Genomic DNA, 27,859 nt, shown 5'->3' with positions numbered 1-27,859 from the left:
CTGCCAAACATAAAAACCCACCACAAATAGTAAATCAAACCGCCCTTTATCACCCTCTTAGTTAGGGAAAAATAATAAAATAAAAAAAAGTATTTATTTCCATTTTCCCATTAGGCTTAGGGTTAGGGCTAGGGTTAGGGCTAGGGTTAGAGCTAGGGTAAGGCTGTGTGCACACAATGTGGATTCTGCTGTGGATTTTTCCACACAGATTTGGCTAAATCTGCAGGTAAATCCACAGATCAAATGACCTGCGTTTTACCTGCGGATTTAGTGCGGATTAGCCTGCGGTTTTCCCTGCATTTTGACACCTGGTAATGGAGCAGGAGTCAAACTGCTGCGGATTCTGCACAAAGAAGTGACATGCTGCAGATTTAAAACCGCAGCAAATCCACGTGGAAAAATCTTCAGCATGTGCACAGCATTTTTCATTGGCCATTGAATATAAAGATACTGTACAACACAGCAGAAACTGCTGCAGATCCACAAAGCCAAATTTGCTGCGTATCCGCAGCAGAATCCGCAATGTGTGCACACATCCTTAGGGTTAGGGCTAGCGTTAGGGCTGAGATTAGGGTTAGAGGTATGTTGGGGTTAGAGTTAAAGTTAAAATTGGGGGGTTTCCATTGTTTGGGCACATCAGGGGCTCTCCAAATGCAAAATGGTGTCTGATCTCAATTCCAGCCAGTTCTGTGTTGAAAAAGTCAAGCGGTGCTCCTTCCCTTCCATGCTCTGCCATGCACCCAAACAGTGGTTAACTCCAACATATTGGGTATCAGCCTACTCAGGACAAAGTGCACAACAAATTTTGGGGTCCAATTTCTCCTGTTACCCTTGGGAAAATAAAAAATTGGGGGCAAAAATATCATTTTTGTGGAAAAAATATGATTTTTTTATTTTTATTACTCTACGTTATAAACTTCTGTGAAGCACTTGGGGGTTCAAAGTGCTCACCACACATCTAGATAAGTTCCGTGGGGTGTCTATTATCCAAAATGGGGTCACTTGTGGGGGATATCCACAGTTTAGGCACATCAGGGGCTCTCCAAAGGCAACATGACACCCGCAGACCATTCCATCAAAGTCTGCCGTCCAAAACATCACTACTTTCCTTCTGAGCACTGACATGTGCCCATACAGTAGTTTTAACCCACATACGGGATATCAGCGTACTCAGGACAAATTGGACAATAACTTTTGGGGTCAAATTTCTCCTGTTACCCGTGGTAAAATAAAAAAATTGGGGACTAAAAGATCATGTTTGTGGAAAAAATATGATTTTTTTATTTTCACGCCAGGGCGTTATAAACTTCTATGAAGAACTTGGGGGCTCAAAGTGCTCACCACACATCTAGATAAGTTCCTTGGGGGTTCTAGTTTCCAAAATGTGGTCATTTGTGGGGGGTTTACACTGTTTTGGTACATCAGGGGCTTTCCAAATGCGACATGGCGTCCAATCTCAATTCCAGCCAAAAAAGTCAATTGGCGCTGCTTCCCTTCCAAGCTCTGCCATGTGCCCAAATAGTCATTTACCCCCACATATGGGGTGTCAGCGTACTCAGGACAAATTGCACAATAACTTTTGGGGTCCTGTTACCCTTGGGAAAATAAAAATTGGGGGAGAAAAGATCATTTTTGTGGAAAAAATATTATTTTTTAATTGTATGGCTGTACGTTATAAACTGCTGTTAAGCCCTTCGGGGTTCAAAGTTCTCAACACAGATCTAGATAAGTTCCTTGGGATGTCTAGTTTCCAAAATGGGGTCACTTGTTGGGGGTTTCCACTGTTTTGGCACATCAGGGGCTCTCCAAATGTGACATGGTGTCCGATCTGAATTCCAGGCAATTTTGAGTTGAAAAAGTCAAACGGCGCTCCTTCCTTTCTGAGCTCTGCCATGCACCGAAACAGTGGTTCCCCCCACATATCAGGTTTCAACATGCTCAGGACAAATTGTACAATAACTTTTGCTGTCCAATTTCTCCTGTTACCCTTGGTAATATAAAAAAAATTGGACCTAATGTAATTTTTTTGTGAGAAAAAGTTAAATGTTCATTTTTTTTTAAACATTCAAAAAATTCCTGTGAAGAACCTGAAGGGTTAATAAATTTCTTGAATGTGGTTTTGAGCATCTTGAGGGGTGCAGTTTTTAGAATGGTGTCACTTTTGGGTATTTTCTATCACATAGACCCCTCAAAGTGGCTTCAAATGTGATGTGGTCCCTAAAAATAAAATTGTGTTGAAAAAATAAGAAATCGCTGGTCAACTTTTAACCCTTATAACTTTCTAACAAAAAAAAATTTTGGTTCCCAAATTGTGCTGATGTAAAGAAAGCATGTGGGAAATGTTATTTATTACGTTTTTGTGTGCCATATCTCTGTGATTTAAGGGCATAAAAATTCAAAGTTTGAAAATTGCAAAATTTTCAAAATTTTCGCTAAATGTCCGTTTTTTTCCACAAATAAATGCAAGTTATATGAATGAAATTTTACCACTAACATGAAGTACAATATGTCACGAGAAAACAATGTCAGAATCACCGGGATCCATGGAAGCATGCAAACCACCCATGGGGGTAAGGGGGTTAATGTAATGTCCCTAATCCTGGGCATCTTTATATAATATTGTTCACCATCCTGTCCCCTTTGTGTAATAATTTCCCCCATCCTGAGTCCCTATGTACTCCATCCTGGTTCACATATGTACTTAATCCTGGATCCCACATGTCTCCATTCTGGTCCCCATGTGTCAACATCCTTTTCCCTATATGTCTCCTGTTATGATTGAGTCACCGAGGAGGAAAAAACAAAACACAAGCTCAGCCCAGAAAATCAGAGAGGTTGGAAACTAGCGGATTGCAGACCCCTAATCCTATCACACAACTAGCAGTAGCCGTGGAGTGTTCCTACGGTGATCCTAGACACCTCGTCACAGCCGGAGATCTAAATAAGCCTAAAGAGAGAAAAGGGAAAAACTGACTGCCCCAGAGCAGACCCCAAAGCAATAGGCAGCCCCCAACATATAATGACGGTGAAACGAGATGAAAACACTAACACAGATAGAAAGATAGGTTGAGCAAACGATGGGGCACAAGCTATCTAAAAAGGACAGGAGAGAAAAGCTGCTGTCTGCAATCCGAGAAAACCCTGCTAAAAATATTACCAACATAACTGATAAGCAAAAAGGACCCTGAAGTCACTAGACTTCAAACCCTATATTAGCACTCAGAATATTCTGAAAGCAGAGCAAAAGAGAACACTGATCAAGGAATAAGAATCCAGCACATCACCAGCCGGGAATGGCTGAACTCAAAAAACAAGGTATACAAAACCAAAACTAATAAGTTCAATAGCAGAGCAAAAACTTATCTTTGGGAAGCAGGAATCAGACTGGTCTCCAAGAATCCAGCAGAGAAATCACCAGCCACTCAGAAGGGCGTCGGCTGCCTTATATCCAATCTGAAGTTACTGTTACCCAATCACAATCCACCTGATCAGGTGTTTGATTTCCTTCATCCAAATCAGCTTCACTACCTTCCTTCACCAGCAGAGGGAGATCCTCGAACACAAAAGGTGAATGTACAGATAAGCTCACAATAGTACCTCCCCCTTGAGGAGGGGTCACCGAACCCTCATCCAAGCCACCAGGCCGATCAGGATGATCCCAATGAAAAGCACGCACCAATCTTTCGGCATGAATATCAGAGGCAGAGACCCAGGAATTATCCTCCTGACCATAACCCTTCCACTTAACCAAATACTGGAGTCTCCGTCTAGCCAGACGGGAATCCAGTATCTTCTCTACCTCATATTTCATGTTACCTTCAACCAACACAGGGTCAGGAGGTGCCGCCATAGGAACCACTGGTTCAACAAACCTCTTCAACAAGGATTTATGAAACACATTATGAATCTTAAATGTGACAGGAAGAGCCAACCGAAAAGAGACCGGATTAACAATCTCCAAAATCTTGTAAGGTCCAATAAATCTAGGTTTAAACTTTGGAGAAGCCACTTTCATAGAGATATTCTTTGATGACAACCAGACCATATCACCCACCTTAAACCAGGGACCAATGGTTCTATGCCGGTTAGAAAACCGCTGGGCCTTTTCCTGGGAAAGAGACAACTTATCCACCACTTGGTCCCAAATCTGCTGCATTCTTTCCACCACAGTGTCAACCCCTGGACAGGCAGAAGACTCCACCTGCCCTGAAGAAAATCGAGGATGAAACCCAAAGTTAAAGAAAAAGGGTGACATCGAAGTGGCAAAACTAGCTCTATTATTTAAAGCAAATTCGGCCAAGGGTAAAAATGAGACCCAATAATCCTGATCAGCAGATATAAAACATCTCAAATAAGCCTCCAAAGTCTGGTTTGTTCTCTCCGTTTGCCCATTGGCCTGAGGGTGAAATGCAGAGGAGAAGGACAACTGAATTCCCAACTTGGAACAAAAGGTCCTCCAGCATCTAGAGACAAACTGAACTCCTCTGTCTGACACAATGTTCTCAGGAATCCCATGCAAGCGAACCACCTGTTGCAAAAACAAGGGTACCAACTCTGAGAAAGATGGCAACTTAGGGAGAGGTACAAGATGGACCATCTTAGAGAATCTATCACAAATCACCCAGATAACAGTCATCCTCTGAGAGACAGGAAGATCAGAAATAAAATCCATTGAAATATGGGTCCATGGCCTCCTGGGCACCGGCAAAGGCATCAACAACCCACTAGAACGAGAACAAGGCTTAGATCGGGAGCAAGTCCCACAGGACTGCATAAAATTTCTGACATCACGAGACAAGGCAGGCCACCAAAAAGACCGACTCACCAAATCTCTAGTACCAAAAATACCTGGATGACCAGCCAATGCAGAGCAATGAACCTCAGACATCACTTTCCTCCTCCACTGGTCAGAAACATGCAACCTACCACTGGGACAACGCTCAGGCTTATCCTCCTGAAACTTCTCCAGAGCACGTCTCAAATGAGGCGAGATGGCAGAAAGAACCGGCCCCTCACCTAAGATGGTAGCAGGCTTGGTCACAATAGGAGAATCAGCCAAAAAACTCGTAGAGAGGGCATCAGCCTTAACGTTCTTAGTGCCCGGAAGAAAGAAGACCACAAAATCAAAACGTGTGAAAAACAATGCCCACCTGGCCTGTCTCGGATTCAAGTGTTTAGCCGACTCAAGGTAGATCAAATTCGTGTGGTCAGTGAGGACCACAACTTGATGTCTAGCTCCCTCCAACCAATGTCTCCACTCCTCAAATGCCCATTTCATGGCCAACAGTTCTCGATTCCCCACATCATAGTTGCGTTCCGAAGGAGAGAACTTTCGGGAAAAGAAGGCACAGGGGTTCATTTTAGATGTTACAGGATCTTTTTGGGACAAAACAGCTCCTGCACCAGTCTCTGTAGCATCCACCTCCACCTGAAATGGAAGTGAGACATCGGGTTGTCGCAAAACCGGAGAAGAAGTGAACCTCCGCTTCAGCTCCTGAAAAGAAGAAACAGCCTCTGGAGACGAATTCAGCAAATCAGCGCCCTTCTTAGTCAAATCAGTCAATGGTTTGGCAATAACAGAAAAATTGGCTATAAACTTACGATACAAATTAGCAAAACCCAAAATCTTCAGGAGAGCCTTCAAAGAAGTGGGCTGAACCCAATCATAAATGGCCTGTACCTTGGCCGGGTCCATTTCAATAGTTGACGGAGACAAAATAAATCCCAAAAATGAAATCCTCTGTACACCAAAAAGACATTTCGATCCCTTAACATACAGGGAGTTTTCCCTCAAAATCCTGAACACAGTCCGAACATGTTCCACATGAGAGTCCCAATCCCTGGAAAAGATCAAAATATCATCCAAATAGATGATCAGAAACTTATCCACAAAATCCCGGAAAATATCATTCATGAAGCACTGGAAGACAGAAGGGGTGTTAGTGAGCCCAAAAGGCATCACCAGGTACTCAAAATGTCCCTCTGGAGTATTAAACGCTGTCTTCCATTCATCCCCATGCTTAATGCGAATAAGATTATACACCCCCCTGAGGTCAAGCTTGGTAAACCAGCAAGCACCTTCAACTCTAGAAAATAGGTCAGAAATCAGGGGTAACGGATACTGATATTTAACAGTAATTTTGTTAAGGGAGCGATAGTCAATACAGGGCCTTAATGAACCGTCCTTCTTGGCCACAAAAAAACACAGCACCCAAGGGTGAAGAGGATGGTCTAATATGACCCTTCTCCAATGACTCCTTAATATAAGAACGCATAGCCTCATGTTCGGGTACAGATAACTTAAAAAGTCGACCCTTCGGAAATTTACACCCCGACCTCAGTCATAACTCCTATGAGGAGGCAAAGACGCAGACTTACTCTCACTAAACACATCATAAAAATCAGCCAAATAGTCAGGAACCTCATGCGGCTGGGGAGAGGTGGAGAAAACAGGAGTGTCACTAAGAGCACACCGACAACCCCAACTCACCACAGACACAGATTTCCAATCCAAAACTGGATTATGGATTTGCAACCAGGGGAACCCCAGCACGATGGTATCATGCAAATTATGCAACACCAAAAATCTGCAATTTTCTTGATGGTCTGGGGCGACCTGCATTACCACCTGGGTCCAAAACAGAGGTTTATTCTTCGCCAAAGGAATGGCATCAATACCCCTCAAAGGAATAGGCGTCCGCAAGGGTGTCATAGGGAAACCACAACGTTTAGCAAAATCCAAATCCATTAGGTTCAAGGCCACTCCTGAATCCACAAAGGCTTTAGCAGAAAATGTGGACAGGGAGCAGATCAGAGTAATTGCCAGAAGAAATTTAGGTTGTACACCACCTACAGCAAATGTGTGTGCAAAACGTTTCTCTCGTTTAGGGCAGACAGAAATAATATGAGAGGCATCTCCACAGAAAAAACACAGCTTATTACGCCTTCTAAACTCCTGACATTGCGCCCTAGACAAAACTCTATCACATTGCATAGGTTCAGACATTTGTTCAACAGGTGGCAACATTTCCCGTGTAATTTTACGTTCCCGTAAACGCCGATCAACCTGAATGGCTAATGACATAGAATCGTCAAGACCAGAGGGAACAGGAAATCCCACCATAGTATCTTTTACAGTTTCTGACAAACCCTTCCGAAAGAGAGCTGCCAAGGCACCATCATTCCAAGTGGTGAGGACCGCCCACTTTTGGAATTTTTGACAGTACAGCTCTGCAGAATCTTGACCCTGGCTCAATGCCAACAGGGTCTTTTCAGCTTGATCAATAGCATTAGGTTCATCATACAACAACCCCAAGGCCTGAAAAAATGCATCCACATTAGTTACAATAGGATCATCTGGTACTAAAGAAAACGCCCAATCCTGGGGATCGCCGCGCAGCAAGAAGATGACAATTTTAACCTGCTGCGCAGAGCAAAAATTATTCTTAAAATTCAAAAATTTAGACCGATCCCAAAAAACACATCAGGAGTGGGGATTTTTGGTTCAGCAGCGTGTGAATGCGCAAGATAGGCAGAAATTCCTTGCACTTCAGCAGCAAGCTGCTCCACACGATCAGACAATTGCTTAAACTCCATCAGAAAAAAAAATATTCCTCCTACGGCTTCAGAGAAAAAGAGGAAAAAATATACACCAAAAAAAAAAAAATTCTGACACTTTTTTTTCTTTTTTCTTCTAACGATTCCTTCCTGCTTTTGAGTACCCTAGAATCTGCGGTAAGGCTGGTGATTCTGTTATGATTGAGGAGGAAAAAACAAAACATAAGCTCAGCCCAGAATATCAGAGAGGTTGGAAACTAGCGGATTGCAGACCCCTAATCCTATCACACAACTAGCAGTAGCCGTGGAGTGTTCCTACGGTGATCCTAGACACCTCGTCACAGCCGGAGATCTAAATAAGCCTAAAGAGAGAAAAGGGAAAAACTGACTGCCCCAGAGCAGACCCCAAAGCAATAGGCAGCCCCCAACATATAATGACGGTGAAACGAGATGAAAACACTAACACAGATAGAAAGATAGGTTGAGCAAACGATGGGGCCCAAGCTAACTAAAAAGGACAGGAGAGAAAAGCTGCTGTCTGCAATCCGAGAAAACCCTGCTAAAAATATTACCAACATAACTGATAAGCAAAAAGGACCCTGAAGTCACTAGACTTCAAACCCTATATCAGCACTCAGAATATTCTGAAAGCAGAGCAAAAGAGAACACTGATCAAGGAATAAGAATCCAGCACATCCCCGGCCGGGGATGGCTGAACTCAAAAAACAAGGTAAACAAAACCAAAACTAATAAGTTCAATAGCAGAGCAAAAACTTATCTTTGGGAAGCAGGAATCAGACTGGTCTCCAAGAATCCAGCAGAGAAATCACCAGCCACTCAGAAGGGCGTCGGCTGCCTTATATCCAATCTGAAGTTCCTGTTACCCAGTCACAATCCACCTGATCAGGTGTTTGATTTCTTTCATCCAAATCAGCCTCTCTACCTTCCTTCACCAGCAGAGGGAGATCCTCGGACACAAAAGGTGAATGTACAGATGAGCTCACAACAGTCTCCCATCCTGGTCCCATATATCTCCTATCTTCGTCCCCATATGTCTTCCATTCTGTACCCCATGTGTCACCCTTCCTGGCCTTCATGTGTCCTCAATCCTTGTCCCCATGTGTTCTTCATCCTGGGCTCCATGTGTGCTCCAGTCTGGTCAACACTTGTGCACCATCCTGGCTGCCATATGTTCACCCATACTGGTCCCCATACATTCTCCCATTCAGGTCCCCATGTCTCCATCCTGGTCCCCATATATCTCCCTTCCTTGTCCCCATATGTCTCTATCCTAGTCCCAATATGTCTCCACCCTGGCTCCATATGTCTCCATCCTGACCCCATGTCTGTTCCATCCTGGCCCCATATGTCTCCATCCTGGTCCCCATACAGTATGTCTCCATACTGGGCCCCATATGTCTATATCTTGGCCCCATATGTCTCCATTGTGACCCCATGTGTCTTCATCCTGGCTCAAAAATGTCTTTATCCAGGTCCCCTTATGTCTCCATCATGGTCCCAATATGTCTATCTTCCATATTGCGGCTTTTCATAAAAAAAAAGTTGTTTATTACCTGGCAGTGGTCCAGCGGCATCCAAATCCTTTTTAATATGTGATACGGACAGGTCTGCACATGGCAGTAATGTCATACGCTGGTGACTTGAACGCCGACATTAGCCGCTGGCCTATGATTGACTGACAGCTGCTGGCTATTACAGTGCTGTAATTTCTGGCTATTACAGTGCAGTGGATTTCTGTACTGCAATATACTTAAACTGAGTGCAGTCAATCTGGAAAACTGATATAATTGTTAAGATATCTTCATGTATAATCATGAAAACCATCAATTTTACTGTGCAATGGGCTATTATGAGGACTACCCCAGAAAAGCAAGAACTGCTGCAGAGGATAAGTTCATTAGATTTTATATAGTATCATATATCACTCTGTCAGGAAAGTGGAGCCTGAGTAGGGATCCAGTCCATAAATATATATTTAAATAAAATTGTCACAATTCTACAGCTCTCTCCCTGAGTGCAGTCTTTAAATATATATTTAAATAAAATTGTCACAATTCTAATGCTCGTTCCCTGAGTGCCAAGTTTTTCTTTGCATGGATAAGTTCATTGGAAAACAAATTGCGCAGAGATAACAGAATCTTTTAACATTCACCAACTTAACCCAATTCTCCACAAAACTCAACCAAAATTCATCCCACGGCCAATAAAATTTGCAGCAAATTGTATAAATCTGAAGCCTTTAATTGCATGGAGCATATTTTTAGAATGCTAAGAGCTTAACTGTCGTGACCTCATAGCTGACTTTTTCCCACATTCCAGGAGATGAGGAATTCAGTGAAATTAGGCATTAGGTAAGTATATTTGTGTTTGTTAGTTTTAAATATTTAATTAAATAATTTAAAAAAAAACAACATGTGGACCCCCCAGGCCTTGATAACCAGTCGTGCTAAAGCTGACAGCTGTGGTTTGCAGCCCCTAGCTGTGAGATTTGCTGGCTGGTTATCAAAAATACAAGGGAACCCACACCAGATTTTTTATTTATTTATTTATAGCGCACATGTTGAGCGATGAATACTCCCATCAGCCAGTCCTAATGTCATTGTTATTAGCGACAGCAGGTGTAGGCTGATGGGAGTAACAGTGACACGGCCACCAGGGCCGTGGGGTACTCATAACCGGGTCAGATAGTTCTTTGGGGAAGTCACGGGGCCGTGATCCGACTCAGTGGCCCTGGCTGTGCTGTAAAATGTGGAAAATGTATATGAGATTTAACATGACGCCACCTGTGGTGTTTGGCAAAAGATGGCCAATGCTGCTAAAGGAGACCGCTGGGGCTGATGGTGACGCAGCTGGGATGGTTCTGCTCCCCACAGGTGGAGCAGGGCCTCAGGGCTACCGGTTCTGTTTATGTCAGGTTTCGTGTACCTTGTGGTGGAGGACTCAGTGCGCAAGAGATCACTGGAGGACACAAGGACTGTAGTTTTCTTTTCCTTTACTTGATGGATGATAGTACAGACTGGGGCACTGGTGACAAATTGTGATGGAGAGTAAGGCAGCCTGGAAGCAATTTTGGATACACCTGGCCTGGTAGGTACGGAGAACTTTCTTCTGCGCTGTCCTCCATTTTTCCTTGCTGCCTAACAGCTCACCCTCCTGCTGCTGTCTCTCTCTGTTTTTAAAAACAAACCATAACCCGCATGGCAGACAGCTCAAGCCTATCACAGGTGCCGCTACTTTGTGTCGGCTCCAGGTTCTGGTATGCTGCTGTGCCATCGGGTATTAGATTGGCCCAGGAGACCTGCAGTCCCCTGCCCTCTGAATTTAATTGCTGGGACTTCAGTACCCACGCAACCACGGACTCAGGTATCCAGTTCCTATAGCTCAGCTCTGGGACGAATTTAATCACAGCTCCACTACCCAGATTCAGCTCGACTTCTCTCCTACTGACACCTGGTAAGGGGACCCCTCCTTGCTTCCAGGCATGACATTACTCCCTGGGGTGTCACAACAGTACCATCAGCCGCCACCTGCTCTCATTGTTATCACTTGAATATAACGCTCATCATTCTCCCCTGCTCATGCTGATCACCGGCCGACCAGGGGAGAAAGATGAAAGCGGTCATCAGCAACTGGCACCAGGCAACAGCATTAACTGTACCACTGGTTCTCAGGTGCTGGGACGTGTCACCCGGATGACATCCCAGTGTGTCATCCATGTGCACCTGTGCAGGATGTTTTGTGGTAAAAACAACAGACATGTCTACTTGTGCGTCACATGGTCTACCTGTGAAAGAGCCCTGAGGCTGAGTGCCTGAACATCAAAGGGGGAGTGCTTTCACATGAAATAAGATAGGAGTAGTAAGGAATGTAATGTATTAATCCCAAGATGAGTAACCAGTAGAGTTGAGCGACTTTTGCTTTTTTAGGGTCGAGTTTCGTTTCATGAAACCCGACTTTTCCAAAAGTCGGGTCGAGCAAAATCGGCCGACTATAGGGAAAAGTCGGGGGTCCGACCGAAACACGAAACGCAATGTAAGTCAATGGGGAATTAAAGTCGGCAGTGAGAGGAGGACAGGAAACACACCTACAGTGCCCATTTGAATGCCAAAAGCATCAATTCTGATTACTTAAGCTTGTCAACCTTAATTAACTTCATAATACTAGTTACGCACTGAAAAATGCGGGTTATTTGGCTAAAGTTGTGGGGGAGTAGGGCTGGCTCCAGGTTTTCATGTGCCCTGGGCAAAAGAGCGCCCCTTTAACACATACCACAACTCATGATGCCCCGATACGGCAGAGAAATAGCGGTATAGTACAATGAAAAATACTTCACTTTTTACATCTCATGACGAGGCCCATCTATTTCTCCATACAGAATCATTGGTCCCATATAATGTTTGAAACAGTATATGATGAGCTCCACATAATGCTACAGTATATGTTGGTCCCCATGGATGAAGCTCCACTGTCTTATGGGCCCAAATAATGCTCCAAACATAATGGGCCCCATTTCTAATGCTCTAGTGTATAATGGGCCCTGTAAATGCTGCTCCAGTGTCTGATGTCCACCTTTGGAATGTTCCAGTGTATGGTGGGCCCCATCTATCATTCTCCAGAGATTAATGCTCCCCAAAAATTGCTGTCCCAACATTGAAAACAATGAAATAAGTCTCCTCGCTAGGGAATCCCTGTACTAGTCTTGACTCCTTGTCGTCCCCATCTTCCATCTCACTGCACAGTATTTCAACCTTGCAAGTGCTGTGATCCTGAGCAAGCAGGGGGGGCCCACTCGTTGGCGACGGCACTGGCACAGGGCCCCTGATAGTATGGTGGTGTGTCTGACGGCGGGTGGGCCGAGCCTGCACTTTCATCTGCAGCTTCCTCTTTGTCACCGTGTAAGATGGAACTGTATATGGGAAGGGTAACCTGAGTTTCATCATGGTCAGATTCAGGCCGTGTAGCATGCGAGGGGAATGTAGTGGTCTGGGTCAATGTACCAGCAGATTCATCGAGCAGTGGCTGGGCATCATTGCACTTGTGTTGCCCCCAGGAGTACGGTCGCCACAGTGGCATTACCTTCCTCCTAGGGAGTGTGATGTAATTCTTGGGAGCAATGAAGGATCTCTCTAGCAGGTTAACTTATTGGGCGGCGTTATTACCACGAGTCACCACCCTCCAAACAGCGTTCATGAAGGCAAAGTGTTTGTTTTAAGTGGGCAGTATGGTTGCAAAGCTGAACCATAAAGGAATGTCCAGAAGGGCACCACCAGGAGTGGAGCCTACGGCGTAATTTGACTCAACATGGGCAACCTCAACCATCCAGCCACAAAAAAGATGCACACATTGCAAGCTTAATTCCGTTAACGAACGAGACTCCGTCATGGCCCGCCGCGGTCCGAGTCTGTCTTACTAGAGGGACACGCGAGGCTCTGGCACGTGAGATTGGCCAATAACTGGTGTGTCATGCCCTTACATGTCCGTGGCTGCATGTGCGCTACACTGAAAAGGTCAGCGTTTGTCGCTTACAGGTGCAGATAACGCGCTGAACAACGTTAGTGATGGGGATCTGGGATTACAATTATTACCCGCGAACAATGATTTCCCAGTAAATGCAGGTCAACCGCAGTTCCGGAATTAGGCCTAACCGTCATTCCTGAAAAAATGAAAAACTTACGTGTGCAAACCACAGGTGCTGTAGCTTGCTTAACAGCTCGCCAGCTATTCTCAGGCCCAGTATGGATTACACGTGATTGCACAAAGGTGAGAAAGGGTATCGTATCCCCGGATAACATTTATGGATAGCATAGTGTACACATTCAAAATATATGTCTATAGATCAGGAGGCAGGCTCAAACAGTGTCAGGCCCAGTTTGGATTACACGTGAGTGCACAAAGGTGAGAAAGGGTACCGTATGCCTGGATAACATGTATGGATAGCATAGTGTACATATTCAAAATATATGTCTATAGATCAAGAGGCAGGCTCAAACGGTGTCAGGCCCAGTATGGATTACACGTGAGTGCAGAAAGGTGAGAAAGGGTACCGTATCCCCGGATAACATGTATGGATAGCATAGTGTACACATTCAAAATATATGTCTATAGATCAGGAGGCAGGTTCAGACAGTGTCAGGCCCAGTATGGATTACACGTGATTGCACAAAGGTGAGAAAGGGTACCGTATCCCCGGATAACATGTATGGATAGCATAGTGTACACATTCAAAATATATGTCAATAGATCAGGAGGCAGGCTCAAACGGTGTCAGGCCCAGTATGGATTACACGTGATTGCACAAAGGTGAGAAAGGGTACCGTATCCCCGGATAACATGTATGGATAGCATAGTGTACACATTCAAAATATATGTCTATAGATCAGTTGACAGGCTCAAACGGTGTCAAGCCCAGTATGGATTACACGTGATTGCACAAAGGTGAGAAAGGGTACCGTATGCCTGGATAACATGTATGGATAGCATAGTGTACACATTCAAAATATATGTCTATAGATCAGGAGGCAGGCTCAGACGGTGTCAGGCCCAGTATGGATTTGACGGCCCAGACTACACAGCGGAGGAGCAGGGAGAGGTAAAGATTGCAAATGCTGGGGCCCTGCCCAAGCAAGGGGGGCCCACTCGTGGGCGTCGGTACTGGCACTGGGCCCCTCATAGCACGGCGGTGTGTCTGACGGCGGGTGTGCCCAAGAGTCGGCCTACCCACCTGTCCAGGGCAACGGCACTCGCACGGTTTCGTGTGCTAGGTGGTGACCCCGGCCATGGGGGGGGGGGGCAGCACAGTTAGGGAGTTTTAGAAAGTGGCATATGTTAATGTTGGACATTCAGCTGATGCAAAAGGCGAAATTGTTCAAGTCCCAGGAAGAGGAGGACCAAAGCAAGCCATTTTTCTGTCACCCTATGTGTCATCAGGGGAAGGTGGGACAAAATCCTTGGAAACCCATGCATGGTTCATTTTAATGAAGGTTAGATCATCCACATTTTGGGTTGACAGACGGGTCCTTTTTTCTGTCAGGATTGATCCAGCTGCACTGAAGACTCTTTCCGATAGCACACTTGCAGCTGGGCAAGCGAGCTCCTGTAAGGCATATTGTGCCAATTCAGGCCAGGTGTCCAGTTTAGCAGCCCAATAGTCAAAGGGGAATGACCTGTGCGGGAGAACATCGATATGGGAGGAAAAGTAGTTTGTAACCATAGTTGACAACTGCTGTCTCCTGTCACTTTCCATCAATGCAGTATTACCAGTTGTGTGAGCGGTACTTGAAAAATCAGTCCACAACATTGTCATGAAACCCCTGGCTCCAACGCCACTTCTGCTGTGTGCACCACAAACACCTCTGCCAAGCTGCCCCTGGCCCGTACGGCTCGTGTGAGAACCATCACTGCTGCTGTGTGCTGGTAATGCCTCAACCAACCGGTTTACCAGAGTTGCTTGTTTATTAGCCGATATTAAGTCAAGGTTCTCGTGTGGCATGATGTTTTGTAATTTGCCTTTATAGCGTGGATCCAGGATGCTGGCCAACCAGTAATCATCATCGTTCATCATTTTGGCAATGCGGGGGTCCCTTTTTAGGATCTGCAAGGCATAATCTGACATGTGGGCCAATGTTCCCGGTGTCAATGATGCACTGCGAGTGCTGGTTGGAGGAGCACTTTCTGGCAAATCCACATCCCTCCAGTCATGCACAAACCCTGTACCAGACCTTGCCAAGCCAACATTTTCACTTGCCCCACGAGATGCATCCTCCTCCCCTAAGTAATCATCCCCATCATCATCCTCCTCCTCCTCTTCTTCCTCCACCTCGTCCAGGAGAGGTCCCTGAGCAGACAATGGCTGAATGTCATCAAGGATTCCCTCCTCCTCTTCCTCCTCGTCAACATTGGCTGCAGACGCCTGCTCCTTAAGGTGCGTCAAAGTTTGCATGAGCAGACGCATAAGTGGGATGCTCATGCTTAGGATGGCGTCGTCTGCGCTTACCAGCCGTGTGCATTCCTCCAAACACTGAAGGACTTTACAGGGGTCTTTCAGCTTCGACCACTGCACACCTGTCAACTCCATGTCTGCTCTCAAAGTGCCTGGCCATGTATCCTCCCACAAATGCATTATGGCCTGCCTCTGTTCGCACAGCCGCTCAACCATGTGCAGGGTGGAGTTCCACCTTGTTGCAATATCGATAATGAGGCGGTGGTTGGGAAGGTGGAGCAATCGCTGCAGCTTCTGCATACGAATGGAGTGTACAGGCGACTGGCGGATGTGCGCGCACAGTCTTCACACCTTCTGGAGCAGGGCTGTTAACTCCGGATAATTGTTGAGGAAGCACTGCACCACCAGGTTCAAGGTGTGAGCCAAGCAAGGTATGTGGCTGAGTTTTGAAAGGGCTATGGCTGCCACAAAATTACGGCCGTTATCACTAACTACCTTGCCTGCCTCAAGATGTATACTGCCCAGCCATGACTCAGTTTGTCGCTGAAAGTACTCTGCCAGCACCTCCGCGGTGTGTCTGTCGCCCAAACACATCATCTGCAACACAGCCTGCTGACGCTTTCCACTAGCTGCTCGATAGGGGGACACCTCGTGTGCAACAGTGGCAGCTGCAGATAGAGTGCTTGTACGACTGTGCTCTGTGGACGAGCTTTCGCTTCTGGAGGAGGGTCGAACACCTACAGCCAACTGTTTCCTATACCGTGGGCTAGGCAGCACTGTCCCACCACCGCTGTCCCCTGTGGACCCTGCATCCACCACATTAACCCAGTGCGCAGTGATGGACACGTAACGGCCCTGGCCATGCCGACTGGACCATGCATCTGTTGTGAGGTGCACCTTTCCACTCACTGACTGCTTGAGTGCATGGACAATGCGGTCTTTCACATGATGGTGGAGGGCTGGGATGGCTTTGTGAGAGAAGAATTGGTGACTGGGTAGGTCATAGCGTGGTACTGCATAGGCCATGAGTTCGCGGAAAGCTGAGCTTTCCACCAACCGATAGGGCATCATCTCTAACGAGATTAGTTTGGCAATGTGGGCGTTCAAACCCAGTGTACGTGGATGAGAGACTGAGTACTTTCTTGACCTACTCATAGTCTCTGGGAGGGTGAGCTGGACTTGAGAGCTGCATATGGTGGAAGTAGCGGTGGACAGGGCGGACTGAGAGAGGGTTGATGATGGTGATGGAGTTGGTGTTCTTTCTGATGGCCTAGATTCAGTCTTTCGTTGATATAACAGTGGGATTCCCTGACTGCTTTGGCCTTGCAACGACACCTCAACATTTGCTGCTGTGCTTCTTTGTGATCAGTTGCACATGTGGTACTTGAGGTTTGGTGTTGTGTCCACGCTTGCAAGTGCATGCTGGTTAAATGTCTAAGCATGCAACTGGTATTCAAATTTTTCAGATTTTTCCCTCGGGTAAAGGTCTTTACGCACTTCTTAAAGAAAACCTTGGCCTGATCATGAGGATTTTGTTCAAAAAAGTGCCACACTGCACTCTTCCTACTTTGGCAGACATTTTGCGGCCTAGCACGCTGTGCTATTTTGACCATCTGGACAAGCTGTCCAGCAACTCTTTTGATTTTTGGAACCTGTCTTTGGAGTGCTCCGGGCCTGCCAGATAACAGCTGTTGCGATGTCGATGTCTGCTGTGGATGCTCCTCCTCCTCATCTGAGCTATTGGAAGCAGCACCCTCTTCCCCCAATGGATGCCAATCTGGGTCAATAACTGGGTCATCCATCACCTCCTCTTCAATGTCATGTGCACCTTCCTCTGTGTCACCGTGTATGGTGGTATGGTATGCGGGAAGGGGCATCTGAGTCTCATCAGGGTCAGAATCTGGCTCATTACACTGCGAGGACAATGTAGTGCTCTGACTGAATGTACCAGCAGAATCATCTATCAGTGGCTGTGCATCAGTGCACTCCATGTCAGATTCATCTTGGCCTGGGTAATTCACCATTTCACTTGATAACCCAGGCATGGTATGTGAAAACAGCTCCATGGAGTAATCAGTTGTATGGCCTGCGTCATCCTTCAATCTTGGTTGGGGTGAAGGACACAAGGAAAGGTGTGGTTCATGAACATGACCCTCCAATGATGACTCAGTGCTTTTATTTTTTACAACTTCAGAAGAGGAGGCGATAGAGCTGGAGTCTGAGTCAGCAATGTAAGCCAAAACTTTTTCCTGATGCTCTGGCTTTAAAAGCGGTTTGCCAACTCCTAGAAAACTAAGCCTTCGAGGCCTTGTGGAGCCAGACGATGATGCAGGCTCAACACCTCTTGCATTCGGTCCTATTTTGATTTTGCCACTACCATCAGATCCACCACCCACATCATCATTACCAGCTGGCAACCCCCGCCCAATTCCACGGCCTCTTCCACCAGCCTTGCTCATTTTTGGTAAAAATGTACACAAAATCCCACAAACTATATAGTAATGTAAAACAAGGTACAAGGTGTATATAGGACAGGGGAGACGTCGAATTACTGAACACACTTGTGGACACTGTTGGATTGTGTGAGGCCCAGTTAATATCACACCGCTATGTCACAGGCTCAATGTCGCAGGTCTGAAAAATGTCACTATAGGACAGGGGAGATGTAGAATTTCTGAACACACTTGTGGACACTGTTGTGTGAGGCCCAGTTAATATCACACCGCTATGTCACAGGCTCAATGTCGTAGGTGTGAAAAATGTCACTATAGGACAGGGGAGATGTAGAATTTCTGAACACACTTGTGGACACTGTTGGATTGTGTGAGGCCCGGTTAATATCACAACGCTATGTAACAGGCTCAATGTCGTAGGTGTGAAAAATGTCACTATAGGACAGGGGAGATGTAGAATTTCTGAACACACTTGTGGACACTGTTGGATTGTGTGAGGCCCAGTTAATATCACACCGCTATGTCACAGGCTCAATGTCGCAGGTGTGAAAAATGTCACTATAGGACAGGGGAGATGTAGAATTTCTGAACACACTTGTGGACACTGTTGTGTGAGGCCCAGTTAATATCACACTGCTATGTCACAGGCTCAATGTCGCAGGTGTGAAAAATGTCACTGTAGGACAGGGGAGATTTAGAATTTCTGAACACACTTGTGGATACTGTTGTGTGAGGCCCAGTTAATATCACAACGCTATGTAACAGGCTCAATGTCGTAGGTGTGAAAAATATCACTATAGGACAGGGGAGATTTAGAATTTCTGAACACACTTGTGGACACTGTTGTGTGAGGCCCAGTTAATATCACAACGCTATGTAACAGGCTCAATGTCGTAGGTGTGAAAAATGTCACTATAGGACAGGGGAGATGTAGAATTTCTGAACACACTTGTGGACACTGTTGGATTGTGTGAGGCCCAATTAATATCACAACGCTATGTCACAGGCTCAATGTCGCAGGTGTGAAAAATGTCACTATAGGACAGGGGAGATGTACAATTTCTGAACACACTTGTGGACACTGTTGTGTGAGGCCCAGTGAATATCACACCGCTATGTCACAGGCTCAATGTCGCAGGTCTGAAAAATGTCACTATAGGACAGGGGAGATGTAGAATTTCTGAACACACTTGTGGACACTGTTGTGTGAGGCCCAGTTAATATCACACAGCTATGTCACAGGCTCAATGTCGTAGGTGTGAAAAATGTCACTATAGGACAGGGGAGATGTAGAATTTCTGAACACACTTGTGGACACTGTTGGATTGTGTGAGGCCCAGTTAATATCACACCGCTATGTCACAGGCTCAATGTCGCAGGTGTGAAAAATGTCACTATAGGACAGGGGAGATGTAGAATTTCTGAACACACTTGTGGACACTGTTGCGTGAGGCCCAGTTAATATCACACCGCTATGTCACATGCTCAATGTCGCAGGTGTGAAAAATGTCACTATAGGACAGGGGAGATGTAGAATTTCTGAACACACTTGTGGACACTGTTGTGTGAGGCCCAGTTAATATCACACCGCTATGTCACAGGCTCAATGTCGCAGGTGTGAAAAATGTCACTGTAGGACAGGGGAGATTTAGAATTTCTGAACACACTTGTGGACACTGTTGTGTGAGGCCCAGTTAATATCACACCGCTATGTCACAGGCTCAATGTCGCAGGTGTGAAAAATATCACTATAGGACAGGGGAGATTTAGAATTTCTGAACACACTTGTGGACACTGTTGTGTGAGGCCCAGTTAATATCACAACGCTATGTAACAGGCTCAATGTCGTAGGTGTGAAAAATGTCACTATAGGACAGGGGAGATGTAGAATTTCTGAACACACTTGTGGACACTGTTGTGTGAGGCCCAGTTAATATCACAACGCTATGTCACAGGCTCAATGTCGCAGGTGTGAAAAATGTCACTATAGGACAGGGGAGATGTACATATTCTGAACACACTTGTGGACACTGTTGTGTGAGGCCCAGTTAATATCACACCGCTATGTCACAGGCTCAATGTCGCAGGTCTGAAAAATGTAACTATAGGACAGGGGAGATGTAGAATTTCTGAACACACTTGTGGACACTGTTGTGTGAGGCCCAGTTAATATCACACCGCTATGTCACAGGCTCAATGTCGCAGGTGTGAAAAATGTCACTATAGGACAGAGGAGATTTAGAATTTCTGAACACACTTGTGGACACTGTTGTGTGAGGCCCGGTTAATATCACACCGCTATGTCACAGGCTCAATATCGCAGGTGTGAAAAATGTCACTCTAGGACAGGGGAGATTTAGAATTTCTGAACACACTTGTGGACACTGTTGTGTGAGGCCCAGTTGATATCACACCACTACAGTTGTGGCCAAAAGTATTGACACCCCTGCAATTTTGTCAGGTAATACTAAGTTTCTTTCTGAAAATCATTGCAATCACAAATTCTTTGGTATTATTATCTTCATTTAATTTGTCTTAAATGAAAAAACACAAAAGAGAATGAATCAAAAAGCAAAACATTGATCATTTCACACAAAACTCCAAAAATGGGCCAGACAAAAGTATTGGCACCCTCAGCCTAATACTTGGTTGCACAACCTTTAGCCAAAATAACTGCGACCAATCGCTTCCGGTAACCATCAATGAGTTTCTTACAATGCTCTGCTGGAATTTTAGACCATTCTTCTTTGGCAAACTGCTCCAGGTCCCTGATATTTGAAGGGTGCCTTCTCCAAACTGCCATTTTTAGATCTCTCCACAGGTGTTCTATGGGATTCAGGTCTGGACTCATTGCTGGCCACCTTAGAAGTCTCCAGTGCCTTCTCTCAAACCATTTTCTAGTTCTTTTTGAAGTGTGTTTTGGGTCATTGTCCTGCTGGAAGACCCATGACCTCTGAGGGAGACACAGCTTTCTCACACTGGGCCCTACATTATGCTGCAAAATTTCTTGGTAGTCTTCAGACTTCATAATGCCATGCACACGGTCAAGCATTCCAGTGCCAGAGGCAGCAAAGCAACCCCAAAACATCAGGGAACCTCCGCCATGTTTGACTGTAGGGACCGTGTTTTTTTCTTTGAATGCCTCTTTTTTTCTCCTGTAAACTCTATGTTGATGCCTTTGCCCTAAAAGCTCTACTTTTGTCTCATCTGACCAGAGAACATTCTTCCAAAACGTTTTAGGCTTTTTCAGGTAAGTTTTGGCAACCTCCAGCCTGGCTTGTTTATGTCTCGGGTTAAGAAGTGGGGTCTTCTTGGGTCTCCTACCATACAGTCCCTTTTCATTCAGATGCCGACGGATAGTACGGGTTGACACTGTTGTACCCTCGGACTGCAGGGCAGCTTGAACTTGCTTGGATGTTAGTCGAGGTTCTTTATCCAACATCCGCATAATCTTGCGTTGAAATCTCTTGTCAATTTTTCTTTTCTGTCCACATCTAGGGAGGTTAGCCACAGTGCCATGGGCTTTAAACGTCTTGATGACACTGTGCACGGTAGACAAAGGAACATTCAGGTCATTGGAGATGAACTTGTAGCCTTGAGATTGCTCAGGCTTCCTCACAATTTGGTTTCTCAAGTCCTCAGACAGTTTTGGTCTTCTTTCTTTTCTCCATGCTCAATGTGGTACACACAATGACACAGGACAGAGGTTGAGTCAACTTTAATCCACGTCAACTGGCTGCAAGTGTGATTTAGTTATTGCCAACACCTGTTAGGTGCCACAGGTAAGTTACAGATGCTGTTAATTACACAAATTAGAGAAGCATCACATGATTTTTCGAACAGTGCCAATACTTTTGTCCACCCTCTTTTTTATGTTTGGTGTGGAATTATATCCAATTTGGCTTTAGGACAATTCTTTTTGTGTTTTTTCATTTAAGACAAATTAAATGAAGATAATAATAGCAAAGAATTTGTGTTTGCAATAATTTTCAGGAAGAAACTGAGTATTATCTGACAAAATTGCAGGGGTATCAATACTCTTGGCCACAACTGTATGTCACAGGCTCAATGTCGCAGGTGTGAAAAATGTCACTATAGGACAGGGGAGATGTAGAATTTCTGAACACACTTGTGGACACTGTTGGATTGTGTGAGGCCCAGTGAATATCACACCGCTATGTCACAGGCAGAAATTGGCTAGTGTATGACAAACTACAAGGTGTATATAGAATTGGGCAGAATAGGAATCTCCCTAGAGTGTAGGTCTGTAAGAACGGAACATGTCCTCGACTTATCCTTGCAGAGTGACACACAGATAGCTTCACTGTGGCCGTGATAACAGCCGTTACATGGTACTGAGAGAGGAGCATGCACGTACACCGCTGTCCGTAAAATTGTCAAGCTCCGTGTTTTTTAAGTATACGGACTGACACATGCTGTCTCTCTATAGTTTTGAATGTGATCAAACAGTAAATATACTTAACTGTTTGAAAAGCAGACAAAACTAGAAGGTGGAGGTCTGTAAGAACGGAACATGTCCTCGACTTATTCTTACAGAGTCACACACAAATAGCTTCACTGTGGCCGTGATAACAGCCGTTACATGGTACTGAGAGAGGAGCGTGCACGTACACCGCTGTCCGGTGTCCGTAAAATTGTCAAGCTCCGTGTTTTTTAAGTATACGGACTGACACACGCTGTCTCTTTATAGTTTTGAATGTGATCAAACAGCGAATATACTTAACTGTATGAAAAGCAGACAAAACTAGAAGGTGGAGGTCTGTAAGAACGGAACATGTCCTTGACTTATTCTTATAGAGTCACACACAGATAGCTTCACTGTGGCCGTGATAACAGCCGTTACACGGTACTGAGAGAGGAGCGTGCACATACACCGCTGTCCGGTGTCCGTAAAATTGTCAAGCTCCGTGTTTTTTAAGTATACGGACTGACACATGCTGTCTCTCTATAGTTTTGAATGTGATCAAACAGCAAATATACTTAACTGTTTGAAAAGCAGACAAAACTAGAAGGTGGAGGTCTGTAAGAATGGAACATGTCCTCGACTTATTCTTACAGAGTCACACACAGATAGCTTCACTGTGGCCATGATAACAGCCGTTACACGGTACTGTGTGAGGAGCGTACACCGCTGTATGGTGTGAAAAAATGCACGCTCAGTACCTCACCAGGACAAAAAAAAAATTTGGATTGCTTTTAAAAAAGCAGTTTGCAGAGCAGTGGGAAAACAGCAATGCAGCTATCAGGAAGCCTTATAAGGCAGCCTAACAACCAACACAGCTGATCCAGCAAAATATAGCCTCCACTTGCACTGCACACACAGTGACTGGTGTGTTGTACAAGCAAAATCACTAGCAGCAGAAGCAGTTTTTGGTGTCTTCTTCCCTGCCTAATGCTCTCCCTACAGAATCAGCAGCAGCAGCAGCTCTCCCTATTCTGAGATCAGCATGAGTAACATGGCGGCGGCGTGCATGCCCTTTTATACCCCCTGTGATGCCCCCCAAAGCAAGCCAATCACTTGCATGCCCTTCTCAAAGATGGTGGTGACCCCTGCCTATGTCATCACGTTGCCCACAGTGTTCATGGATCCTGATTGGCTGAAAAAGGGAGGAAAACAAACTTTTGAAGTGCGACTTTGGCGCTAAAGTCGCCGAGCTCGTGGCCGACCTCACCCTAGGGTCGGGTTTCATTTCATGAAACCCGACTTTACCAAAAGTCGACCCGTTTCGCTCAACTCTAGTAACCAGTACCCATGTAGCTGTGACACCCCAGAGTCCGGTTGACACAGTGACATTACCTCCCTCTAATGGGTAAGGTCATGCATGGAGGCAGAAAGCGGACCCCCATGCCAGGCAGCATAGATTAAATCACTATTTCCTGCTGCAGGTCAGAAAAGGGAGATGCCTTATAAATTCTGGCCATCAGATAAGGTTGGTGAGTCAGCTAGAAATCAGCTGAGGGAGTTGTCATGGAAACGAAGCAGCTGTGAGGAAAAAATGACAATTAAACGTGAGGAGGTGAGGTACAGAGATCTTTCTGGAAGATCCTGTCAGTTCAAGACAAGCAGAGCTGATCTGTGAAGAGGGAAATGACAATAGCAGAGACTAAGAGACTCTAGGGAATCTAAAATACTGCATATAGCAGACCCCTGAGTGAAGCGCAAATAAAGAGAAAAGGGACATCAGAGTCCTACGCTGACAGGAACTGTACGCCCTGATAGCCGAATCTGAAAGTGCAGGCGATTGTAAATTCCTGTGCACATTGAACACCTGAGGGCACGTCAGCAGATAAGGAGCCCAGGGCCGACAGTGAAGAGAACAGTACCCGTGGAATAGGCTCACGCTGACAGCCGTACAGGTTAGTGAAGCCATCACGAAGAGTGGGTCGCAGCATAGTTATATACAGCGGAGACCCACACACAAAGCGCAGAAAGGAAGGTCCTAAATCCCCACCTGGCAAGTTGGATCCCCTGAATGCCTCCAGGCGAGCCGGACTCATTCCATCACCTGTATGTGGTACTCCGGACTACAACCATTTACCAGTAAAAGGTAAAGAAACTGCACCTCTCTGTGTCTTTCTCTCATTTCTCTGCACCCCAATGTTCACAGCCATTTTTACTATTTATTTAACATCTTTGCCCTGGGACTACAGCCCTTCCTGCAGAGGGCTACAACATCATAGCTGCGCCCAACATCCATCCCAGAGAAGCAACACTGCAGCGCTGGTCACCTCTGACTAGAATACCACAGGTGGCATCACGTTTTTCACCATCTAATAACTTTATTTTCATTTTTACCACACAACTTTCCCCTATTTTATTACTGGACGCCTCTGGGCCACGGACCGGGTCGCCGCCACCGTGACACCATCCCCCATTGAAGTCGACGGGCCCATTACCAAGTACCCCCAGGCCCCGCGGGGCGCTCCAACTGGCGTCACGAACAGATCTAGCGAGCCTAGCAAAGTTGGGCACAAGGAGCCTGGCAAAGCTGGGTACTGTGCGCCATAGACTTTATTAAATTGAGTGCTAAAGACTTTACTGAGCTTTCAAATAACCACCATAACTGCGTCACGCAGTGCGTGCGAGCACAGAGGGGTGTGCCAGTAGAGCTGGAGCTGCGTTCTCTTGTGACCAAGTGAAAAACAGGAAGAAAATGCCCAACACGGGTGAAGATTCAGAGGCGGTCGCAGCCGCAGCCTCCATAATGCCGCTATCAATGCCATATATACCAGGAGCAGCCTGGTTACCTCAGTACTCAGGAGAGTCGCACACCCTGATCGATTTTAAAGAAAGACTATGTAGTTTGTTCAAAGTGTAGCCCCTGTCAGAGAGCCAAAAAGTCAGTATCCTCATTGGCCAGTTAACTGGTGCGGCTCAGAGGGAAGTAAAGTTCTGGCCGGACACTGATAAAAGAACTGTCAAACAAATCTTAGCCAGACTGAAAGACACTTTTGATACCCGCACTGCAACAGAGATAAAAATGAGATTTTTTTGGGTGCAAACAGAGAGTGCAGGACAGTATACGGGACTATGCCCTTAATCTTCAGGAGGCACTACAGGCTGTAAAGCAGGTTGATCCTGAGAGCGTACAAGATGAAGATAGATTACTAACAGAGCAGTTCATAGAGGGACTCCAGTCTAACAATCAAAGGACACAGCAGCGCATAATGGCCCTACAAAATCCTGAATTGGATTTTCCCCATTTTAAAGATAGAGCCATCAGAGTGCTGCGAGAACCGAACCCTAGAAGCACAGAGCCCTCTAAGCATCCTGCAATTACAAACCAGCAGGAGACAGCATCCTTTCAAAAGACCTCTATTGAGACTGACAAGCCGTCCCAAGATTATGACTCTGCTGCAGACTTACGTCTCCAATTCAAGGAACTAACTAAAAGTGTGGCTACACTCACAAAAACTGTGCAGTCCCTGCAAGTGATTCCAAAGAAGAAGATCCAGCTGGCCTCCAGTCCAGAAGACGTCCCATGGCGACAGCAGAAGAGGATCCTGCCGACCAGATGGAGAGACAGTGATCGTTACGACGAGGACGGACAACCCATCTGTCGCCGCTGCAACAAGGCAGGACACCTAGCAAGATCCTGTCATTTCAACAAGCAACCCCTGGGGCAAAGGGCCAACCCTCAGGAGTAAGACGACCCGGCCCACCAAATTGGCGAGACAAGTACGTAGGAGGACGACCAGTCTTGCCTGTCGTGATTGACGGTTTTCCGATGAACGCTTTACTGGACACCGGTTTCAAGGTGACAATGATACCATATGTTCTTTTTAAGCAGTACTGGGCTGATTCAGACAATACTCACCACCCAGATAAAGACCTTGCCATATTTGCCAGCAATGGTCAGCCCTTGCCTCAGATGGGATATAAAGAGGTGACCATCAAGATTGGCCGAGTAGAATTGCAATCGCAAGGTTTGATAGTAGTTGATGTTGACAAACGAGAATGCCATCCTATGATCATCTTAGGCACTAATGTAATTGAAAATTGTCTTGGAGAAATTATTGTTTTGTTACAACAGGTAGCCGAGACTGCCAGCTCCAGTCAGCAACGGGTCCTGCAAAAGGAGATCAGAGCCCTGATGCAGAGACAACAGGTAGAGCTGTCTGGTGGAGAAGTCGGCAGTGTCAGAGTAAGTGATCCTTTCCCCATTGCAGTACCTGGCAGAAGTGAAATGTTAATTTGGTGTCGGGCAGCAATAGGCCTAAGGGGTCAAGATTACCAAGCCCTGGTATAACCCATGTACTCTGATAGTAGGCCCACTATCCTGACAGCCAGAGGGGTAGTTGATGTCCACAAGGGGAGAGTACCAATACGCATCTTAAATTGTGGGGAAAGAGAGGTCCAGTTACCCCGGTATGCCACCCTTGCTAAATTGTTCACCATCAGTAACAATGCAATTGAGACACTAGAACCCTTGCTTCCGTCTGACAAGGTGGAAGAGAATGGCACTGAAGGGCAACAGGAGGATTGGTGTCAGCAGCTACACATAGGTGCTGACTCCACCCTTCACACCAAAAGCATGGGGCTTACCGGGTGGCTTGAGAATTTGAATGGGTCTTCAGCAAGCATCCTCTAGATTTTGGGCAGGCAACAGAGGTTCAACATCATATCCCCACTGGAGATCATCCACCCATTAAAGAGAGACACCGGCCTCTACCCCCAGCACACTACCAATGTGCCAAGAGTATGTTACGAGAGATGAAGGAGGCTGGGGAAATCAGAGATAGTTGTAGCCCCGGGCAGCTCCATTAGTCCTCGTTAAGAAGAAAGATGGTACTATGAGAATGTGTGTAGACTACAGGCGGATTAACAGCATAACACATAAAGACGCGTACCCATTGCCTTCAATTGAGGAATCACTAACTGCACTGAGAACTGCTAATTATTTCTCTACTTTAGATCTCACCAGTGGGTATTGGTGGGTTCCCGTGACAGAGGTAGACAAAGAGAAGATGGCGTTTACAACACCAATGGGCCTCTGCGAGTTTAACTACATGCCGTTCGGGCTCAGCAATGCACCAGGAACATTTCAGCGGTTAATGGAATGCTGCCTTGGACATAAAAACTTTGAAACCGTTCTGCTGTACCTGGATGACATAATCGTCTTCTCAAAAACCTACGAAGACCATATGAAGCACCTAGCCGAGGTATTCGAAGCCCTGTCAAACTTTGGCCTGAAAATAAAACCGTCCAAATGTCACCTTTTGAAACCCAAGGTGCAGTACCTAGGTCATGTGGTGAGCATGGAAGGTGTGGCACCCGATACTGACAAAGTCACAGTTATCCGGGACTGGCAAAGACCCAGCACTATATATGGCAATTTCTTGGGTTAGTAGGCTACTACCGAAGATT

Source organism: Dendrobates tinctorius, unplaced genomic scaffold, assembly GCF_039654945.1.
Source record: "Dendrobates tinctorius isolate UK_male_01 unplaced genomic scaffold, ASM3965494v1 ptg000250l, whole genome shotgun sequence".
Lineage (NCBI taxonomy): Eukaryota > Metazoa > Chordata > Amphibia > Anura > Dendrobatidae > Dendrobates > Dendrobates tinctorius.
The sequence above is the reverse complement of the archived record's forward strand: the minus strand, read 5'-3'. Positions refer to the sequence as shown.